Here is a 9,192-nt window from a genome sequence, read left to right as displayed (position 1 = left end):
TTTTCCCCAACAGCTTCCAGTTTTCTTAAATTCATACGTCCTACATTCCATGATATTGTTATTAATGGATGTTTGCAGCTGCTTTTTCTCCTTTTGTGTCATGCCACATTAACAAATTTAGGTCTAGAAAGTTTTACTTCAACCATATAATTAAGTTCAGTTCTATATTGAGGAGGCAACTCTTCCTCACCATTGAAATCTGTCCACCATGGGTGACTCTATTGATATTTGACATACACATAATATATAAATGTAAGGTATTTACTTTGGAGTGGTTGGTTATGCAAAAGCTGATAACTCTTGCACAAAATCATATCAGGGGTCAAATTCAAAACATCTTTATGCATGGATTTTAATATGACAAAGAAGCCTACATTTGCTGTTGTTCTTGTTGTCAAGTGCCCTTGAGTTGGTTCCAACTCATAGAGACCATATGTACAACAGAATGAAACACTGCTTGGTTCTGTGCCATCCTCACAATCATTTCCATGCTTGAGCCCATCATCCTAGCCTCTGTGTCAATGCTTCCCATTGAGAGCCTCCCCCTTTTCATTGACCCTCTACTTTATCAAGCATGATATCTGATTCCAGGGATTGGTCTATTCTGACAACAGAACCAAAGTACAAAAGAAGTCTGGCCATTCTCATTTCTATGGAGAACCCAGTTGTATATCCTCCAGCACAAATTTCTTCTAGCAGTTCATTCTACATTCAATATTCTTCACAAACACCACAATTTGAATGGATTAATTCTTCTGCATCTACTGTATTCATTGTCCTTCTGTCACATGCATATGTTGTTGTTGTTATGTGCTGTCGAGTCAAATCCAACTCATAGCAACACCTTCTTGGATTTCTGAGGTGGTGTCATGAAGGAAGTAGATTGTCCAACCTTCCTTCTGAGGAGTGGTTAATACTTGAGAGATGTCTTTTGTAGCAGATTTGCCAAACACAGTAAGTTATTTGATTTCTTGACTGTAGTTTCCATGAGTATTGATTGTGGATCCAAGAAAAATAAATAGAGAAAAGATTGAAGTTAGGAAGGGTTTTATTTTACTTGGGTCCACAATTGATTGTTTCACAGTCGGCCCTTGGCCTTGTTCTAGCTGATGATATTGAATTTCTCCTTTTTTGTTTCTTTCCACAGAAGTAATTGATTTGATTCCTGTGTATTTCATATGGTAAGGTTCATTTGCATACTCACCATTTATTTTGTTCAAAAAGGTAAATGCAGTGAATAAGCCATTGGTATTGTAAAATTCTATCATGCCATATCCAGGGTCATTTCTACAACCATGGCCATATTTTTCAACTACTGATGCTTCTACTTTGTTTCTAACTTTTGCATTTCAATCACCACTAATTATCAATGTGTCTTAATGGCGTGCTTAGTCAATATAAAACTGAAGATGTTGGTAAAAACCTTCAATTTCTTCAGTAGTTGGTGCATAACTTTGAATAATAGTTGTAGTAACTGTTATTCCTTTTAGTACTCTGGATATTATCCTATCACTGGTACTTCATGATATATCTTGAAAAGTTCTTTTTAATGATGAATATGACATCATTCCTCTTCGGTTTGTCACTCTTGACATAGTAACCTGTAAGATTGTCCCATTAAAATGGCTAACACCAGTCCATGTCAGCTCACTTGTGCCTAGGATATTGATCTTTGTGCATTCCCTTTCATTTCCACAACTTCCAATTTTCCTAAAATCATAAATCCTACATTCCATGTTATTATCATTAATGATTTTTTGCCGCTGTTTCTTCTCCTTTTGTGTCATGCTACATTAAATATATATGTCTAGAAAGTTTTACTTCAACCACATAATTAAGTTCAATTCTATATTGAGGAGGCAACTCTTTCCCACTATTGAAACCTGTCCACAATGGGTGACTCTACTGATACTTGAAATACCAGTGGTATAACTTCCGGCATCACAGCAGCATGCAAGTCACCACTGTATGACAAGCTGACAGACGAGTGGTACATTAGTGTAATAGTTAACACAAATTTAACTACTGAGGCAATTATTATATTTAACAAAATAAATCCTATGATGTTATCATATTCAATGTGTGAAAATAAACCATCAAGCTTAAAAACATGCTTTCTTAAATGCTAGATCAAATATTAGATAAAGTAGTGCTATTAAGGAAGACTCCTCTGAATTATTTTTCTGAAAAACATGTGTAACTATTCTCCTTTAGTTGTTTTTATTGCATTTCTCTTAAGGTATTTATCATTTTCTAAACTGTTTTAATTTGACATGCATGAATCTTTATATCCTTTATTTATTTTAAACTGTTATGTTGTTATGTGCTGTTGAGTGAAACCCGACTCATAGTGACCCCTCCTTGGGTTTCTGAGGGAGTATCACTACGAGTAGGATTGCCCAACCTTCCTTCCGAGGAGTGGCTTGTGGGTTTGAACCGCCAGCCATCTGCTTAGCAGGCAAGTGTCTTAGCCACTATGCTACCAGAGCTCCCTATTTTAAACTAGATAAAGTAAAATCTGTTTATATTTCATCCTCATTCTTCATTGTGGGTGACACAGTGCCTGAGCAAACAATTATCACACTTGTTACCTTGTTGGGAAACAGATTATTATCATTGATATATGCTATTGTTATATATAGAATATATGTAATATATTCTATATAAATAAAGTTACTTCAAAGAATCATGATATTCCATGATTCTCTGAAGTAACTTTATTTATATAGAATATATCAGATTTAAGTAGAATTTCCTAGACTTAAATGAGCATTGAAATATTAATACAAACTATAATAACAAACACTAGGTTGTTTTTATCTAACTTTTAAATGGTGTTATTTCAGAAGTTTCTTAGCAGTTAAAAAAAAAAATCTGAATAGAATTACACTAGAATGCTGATGGACCTGTAAAGAGAATTATTGAAGGGTGGCTTGACAGAGAGCAGAAATCTTCAAATGGCTGTAATTTTGTGTAATTTTAGAATGTTAACTACAAATTCTGTAAATATGCTTATTTTGACAAGTAGTAGAAATTTCATTGACCCAAAGTGATGCTAGCATTCAGGTAATACCTTAATTGCTTCTTTACTTCCCAAACTCTGCCAGAAAGTACTGGTTGTATTATTTCCTTTCATGTACATTTGAGGACTTTTAGGATCTATGAGAGAAAGAGATTTATTCTTGCTGTCATTGCTTATTTATTTCATTTGTTTGTTTCTCTATTGTTTTGTTCACTGTTGTACTGCCATCACCTAGAAGAATGCTTACTACATATTAAGAACTCATTAAATATTTGTGAAGTAAATGAATAAATGAGCAAACACTTGAAATTTAGTATTCTACATACTCTAAGTAATATGGAGTAGCTATAGATGTGTCTTGTTATACATATAATATACATATAATAAACATATTGTTATACATATAATAAACATATTATGAAGCTGCAGCAATCAAACCATATTATGTAGCTAAGTGAGAAAAAATGACTAGCATTGGTGTAATGATAGATATATAGATCAATAGCCTAGCATAGAGACTCCAGAGTTAGGTGTACTTATCTACGGTCATTAAATCTTTGACAAGGGTAAGAAGCCCATTAGCCACCACTCATCTGTCAGGTGTCACACTGTGGTGGCTTGGTATTGCCATGATGTTGGAAGATTTGCTGCTGATATTTGAAATACCAGCATGGTCACTCATACTGGACAAGTTTCAGTGGAGCTTACAGACTAAGACAGGCTAAGAAGAAGGACTGTATGATCCACTTCTGAAAAAAAATTGGCCAGCCAAAACTCTATGAATAGCAGTGAAACCCTGTCTCATATATTACTGGATGAACCCTTCAGATTGGCAAGCAGTCAAAATATAACTGAGGAAGAACTGCCTCCACAAAATACAGTAAACCTTACTGATATGGGTGGAGTAAAGTTTTCAGGACCTTCATTTGCTGATATGACATAATTCAAAATGAGAAGAAAAAGCTGAAAACATCTATTAATAATTGGAACATGGAATGCATGAAGTACAAATCTTGGAAAATTGAAAGTTGTCAAAATGAAATGGAACATAAAGATTGATATCCTAAGCATTGGTGAGATCAAATGGCCTTATATTGACCACTTTGAATCTGACAATCATATGGTCTACTGTGACAGCAATGACAAACTAAAGAAGCATCAGTAGTTGGAAAATATGGCCTTGATGAAAGATATTACAAAAGATACCACATGATACACTTTTATAGTGACCCTACATGCAAGAAAATGAAACACTACCTGGTCCTGTGCCAGCCTCACGATCCTTGCTATACCTGAGCCCGTCATTGCAGTCACTGTGTCCATCCATCTTATTGAGGACTTTCCCCTTTTTCATTGATCCTCCACTTTCCAAGCATGATATCCTTCTCCAGGGAATGGTCCCTTCTGATAACAAGATCAAAGTAGATGAGAGGAAGTCTGGCTATTCCTGCTTCCAAGGAGCATTCTGACTGCACTTCCTCCAGGACATATTTGCTCTTTTGGCAGCCCATGGAACTTTCAGTAGTCTTTCCCAACAGCACAACTCAAAAGCATCAGCTCTTCTTAGGTCTTCCTTATTCATTGTCCAGCTCTCACATGCATATGAGATGATTGAAAATACCTTGGCTTGGGTCAGGCACACCTTAGTCTTCAAGGAGACATCTTTGCTCTTTAGCACTTGAAAGAAGTGTTTTGCAGCAGATTTGTCCAGTGCTATGCATTGTCAGATGTCCTGACAACTGCTTCCATTGGTGTTGATTGTAGAACCAAGCAATGTGGAGTCTTTGACAACTTCTATCTTTTCTCCATTTATCGTGATGCTGCTTATTGTTCCAGTTGTAAGGATTTTTGTTTTCTTTATATTGAAGTGTAATCTATACTGCAGACTGTAGTCTTCAATCTTCATCAGTAAGTACTTCAAGTCATCCTTACATTAGGCAAGCATCAGTAAGTACTTCAAGTCATCCTTACATTAGGCAAGCAAGGTTGTGTTGTCTGTAATCGCAGGTTGTGAATGAGTTTTCCTCCAATCCTAATGCCATGTTCTTCTTCATATGGTGCAGCTTCTTGGATTATTTGCTCAGAATGCAGATTGAATAAGTATGGTGAAAGGAAACAACCCTGACACACTCCCTTCTTGATTTTAAACCATGAAGTATCCCTTTGTTCTGCTCAAATGACAGCCTTCTGGTCTGTACACAGGTTCCTCATGAGTACAATTAAGTATTCTGAAATTGCTGTTCTTCTCAATATTATCCATAGTTTGTTAGGATCCACACAATCAAATACTTTTGCATTGTCAATAAAACACAACTAGATATCTTTATTCTTTGCTTCCAGCCAAGAGCCATCTGATATCAGCAATGATATCCCTCCTTCCACATCCTCTTCTGAATCCAGCTTGCCTTTCTGGAAGTTCTCTGTCAATATACTGCTACAGCCTTTTTTGAATTACCTTCCGTAAAATTTTGCTTGCTTGTGATATTAATAATATTGTTTGATGATTTCCACATTGTGTGAGATCACTGTTCTTTGGAATGGGTACAAATGTGGATATTTTCCAGTCAGTTGACCAGGCACCTGTCTTCCAATGTCTTGGCACAGCCAAGTGAATACCTCCAGTGTGGCATCCATTTGTTGAAACATCTTAATAGGTACTACATCAATTCCTGAAGCCTTGTTTTTCACCAATCCCTTCAGTGAATCTTCAACTTCTTCTTTCAATACCAGTAGTTCTTGATCATAAGCCATCTCCTGAAATGGATGAATATCAACAAATTATTTTTGGTACAGTGACTCTGTGTATTCCTTCCATCTTCTTTTGATGTTTCCTGCATCATTCAATATATTGCCCATAGAATCCTTCAAGATTGCAGCTTGGGGCTTAAATTTCTTCTTTAATTATTTTAGCTTGATAAATGCTGGTGTTCTTCCCTTTTGATTTTATAACTCCAGGTCTTTGTACATTTTATAATGGTAATTGACTTTGTCTTCTCAGGCTGCTCTTTGAACTCTTCTGTTCAGCTCTTTTATCTTGTCATTTCTTCCATTTGCTTTAGCTGCTCTCTATTCATGGGCAAATTTCATTGTCTCTTCTAACATCCATTTTGGTCTTTTCTTCCTTTCCTGTCTTTTTAATGGCCTTTTGCTTTCTTCATGGGTGATGTTCTTGATGCCATCCCACAATTCATCTGGTTTTTGGTCACTGGTGTTCATTGCATCAAATCTGTTCTTTAGAGGATCTCTAAATTTAAGAGGGATATAATGAAGGTCATATTTTGGCTCTTGGGGACTTCTTTTAATTGTCTTGAACTTGATCTTAACTTGAGTATGAGTAATTGATGGCCTGTTCCACAATCAGTACCTGGCCTTGTTTTTGCTGAAGGTATTGAGCTTTTCCATCACCTCTAGCCACAGATGTAGTCCATCTGATTCCTGTGTACTCCACCTGGTGAAGTCTACTTATATAGCCACTGTTTCTGTGGTTGGAAAAAGGTATTTGCAATGAATAAGTCATTGGTCTTACAAAATTCTATCATGCAATCTCCAGTGTTATTTCTATCACCAAGGCCATATTTTCTAACTACTGGTGATTCTTCTTTGTTTCCAACTTTTTCATTCCAATTCCCAGTGATAATTAAAACATCTTGGTTGCATGTTCAGTCAATTTCAGACTGCAGAAGTTGGTGAAAATTTTCAATTTGCTCATTTTTGGCTTTTCGTGTGTAAATTTGAATGATAATAGTATTAACTGGTCTTCCTTGTAGGCAGATAGACATTATCTTATAACTGATAGCATGGTACTTCAGGATAGATTTTGGAACATTCTTTGTGGAAATGAATTTGACACTATTCCTCTTCAATTTGTCATCCCCAGCATAGTAGATCATATTATTGTCTGACTCAAAATGGCCAAAACCAGTCCATTTCAGCTCACTAATGTCTAGCATTTCAATCTTTAGGTGTTCCATTTCATTTTTGACAATGTCACATGCAAGTAAACTTTTGATGAAGATAATCAAAATGTTTGCAGCAGGAAACTTCCAATCTTCCTAGATTTATTCCTCATACATTCTATGTTCTGATTATTAATGGACGTTTGTAGCTGTTTCTTCTCATTTTGAGTTGTCTCACATCAGCAAATGCATAGGAATAAAATTGACTACATATGTGGAAAGAAACCATGGAGAAGCTCAATATCATCAGTCAGAAAAAACCCATGACTGATCTTTAAGAAGGCCATCAATTGGTCATTCACAAAGTCAAGTTGAAATTAAGGAAACTTAAAACAAGTCCATAGAGCCAAAATACAACCTTGATTATATTTCACCAGAACTTAGAGACCATCTCAAGAATAGATTTAATGCATTGAAGACCAATGAATGAAGGCAACACAAGTTGTGGAATGACATCAAGCTCATCATACAGGGAGAAAACAAAAGTATTTGGTAGTTAAGATAGTGTGTAAGTTTGGCTGGACCATGGTTTCGAGTGGCTTGGCAGCTGGATATAGTTATTCCGAATGATGAGATTGTAATCACCTCCATTGTGGAATCTGCTGTGAGTAGCTAAGTAGTTGCTTCCTGGGTGTAGCCTGTTTCTACTATATAAGGAGAGGCTTTGAGCAAAGTCTCTAGCTTTTTGGCACACTAATATACATTTGGCTGAGTTTTCATCCAGTGGTCTTTCATGTTGGATGCTGATTTTAGGATTGTTCCTGAACATGAACCAATGTCCTACCAGGTGTTTTCTTCTTGGGACTGTGCTATTGCCAACCTTGGGTTCATCAGCCACAGTAGCCAGTAGCTGTACGAGTTAAGAGAAACCTACACCTCCAGTGGAATAAGAGGCAGAGCTGTAGTCCAAGGTCAAAGGGCCTTCAACCAGGCCCCTGAATATGGACTTGCAGACTTCTAAACTGTAAAAGAATAAACTGTTTGTTTAACCCCTCCACTTGTGCTATTTCTATTAAAGCAGTACTGGAAAACAAAGACAGCCAATAAAAGACAGGAAAGAAAGAAAAAAAAAACAGAGTGATGTTAGAAGAGACTCTAAAACTCAATCTTGAAAGGAGAATGACTAAAGTGAATGGAAGAATGGATGAAGTAAAAGCTTAATAGAAGACTTCAAAATACAGCTTGAGAAGACAAAGGAGAGTATTGTAATGAAATGTACAAAAAGTGGTGTTAGAAAATCAAAGGGGAAGAACACACTCATCATTTCTCAAGCTGAGAGAACTTAAGAAAAAATTCATTCCTTGAGTTACAATAGTAAAGGTTTTATGGGCAAATGGACAATGGAGGAAGCATCAAAAAAGATGGTACAGAATCACTGTACCAAAAAGAATAGGTCAAGGTTCAACCACTTCAGGAGGCAGCATATGATCAAGAACCGAGCTGCACTGAAGGAATTGGTGGAAAACTAGCTTCCAGGAATTAATGGAATACCCATGGTGATGTTTCAACCAATGAATGTAGCACTGGAGGTGCTCACTTTTTTATGCCAAGGGATTTGGAAGACAGCTATGTAGCCAACAAACTGAGAGAGATCCATATTTGTACCCATTCCAAATAAAGGTGATCCAACAGAAAACAGAAATTATTGAACAGTATTATTAACGTCACATACAAGTAAAATTTTGATGAAGATAATCCAAAAATGTTTGCAGCAGGGAACTTCCAGAAATTTTAGCTGTATTCAAACGAGGATATGGAAGGAGAAATATTGCTGATGACAGGTAGATCTGACTGAAAACAAAGAATAAGAGAGAGAGATTTGCTAGTGTTTTCTTTACTATGCAAAGGCATTTAACTGTGTGGATCAGAACAAATTTCAGGATAATAATGTGGAGAATGTGAATTCTAGAAAATTTAATTGTGCTCATGAGGAATCTACATAAACCAAAAGATAGTATTTTTAAACAGAACAAAGAGATATTGCAAGTTTGAAAATCAGGGAAGTGTGCATCAGATTGTACCCTTGCCAAATATTTATTAAATCTGTATGCTGAGTAAATTATTAAAAAAAAAAATGGACTATATGAAGAAAACCATGGGATCAGGATTTGAAGTAGACTCTCTATAACCCTGTGATATGCAGATAACACAACCTTGCTTGCTGACAGCAAAGAGGACTTGAGAGCTTACTGATGAAAATCAAAGACTACAACT

Source organism: Orycteropus afer, unplaced genomic scaffold, assembly GCF_000298275.1.
Source record: "Orycteropus afer afer isolate SDZICR_OR568_19922 unplaced genomic scaffold, OryAfe1.0 scaffold00373, whole genome shotgun sequence".
Lineage (NCBI taxonomy): Eukaryota > Metazoa > Chordata > Mammalia > Tubulidentata > Orycteropodidae > Orycteropus > Orycteropus afer.
This window is presented reverse-complemented; position numbering follows the sequence as displayed.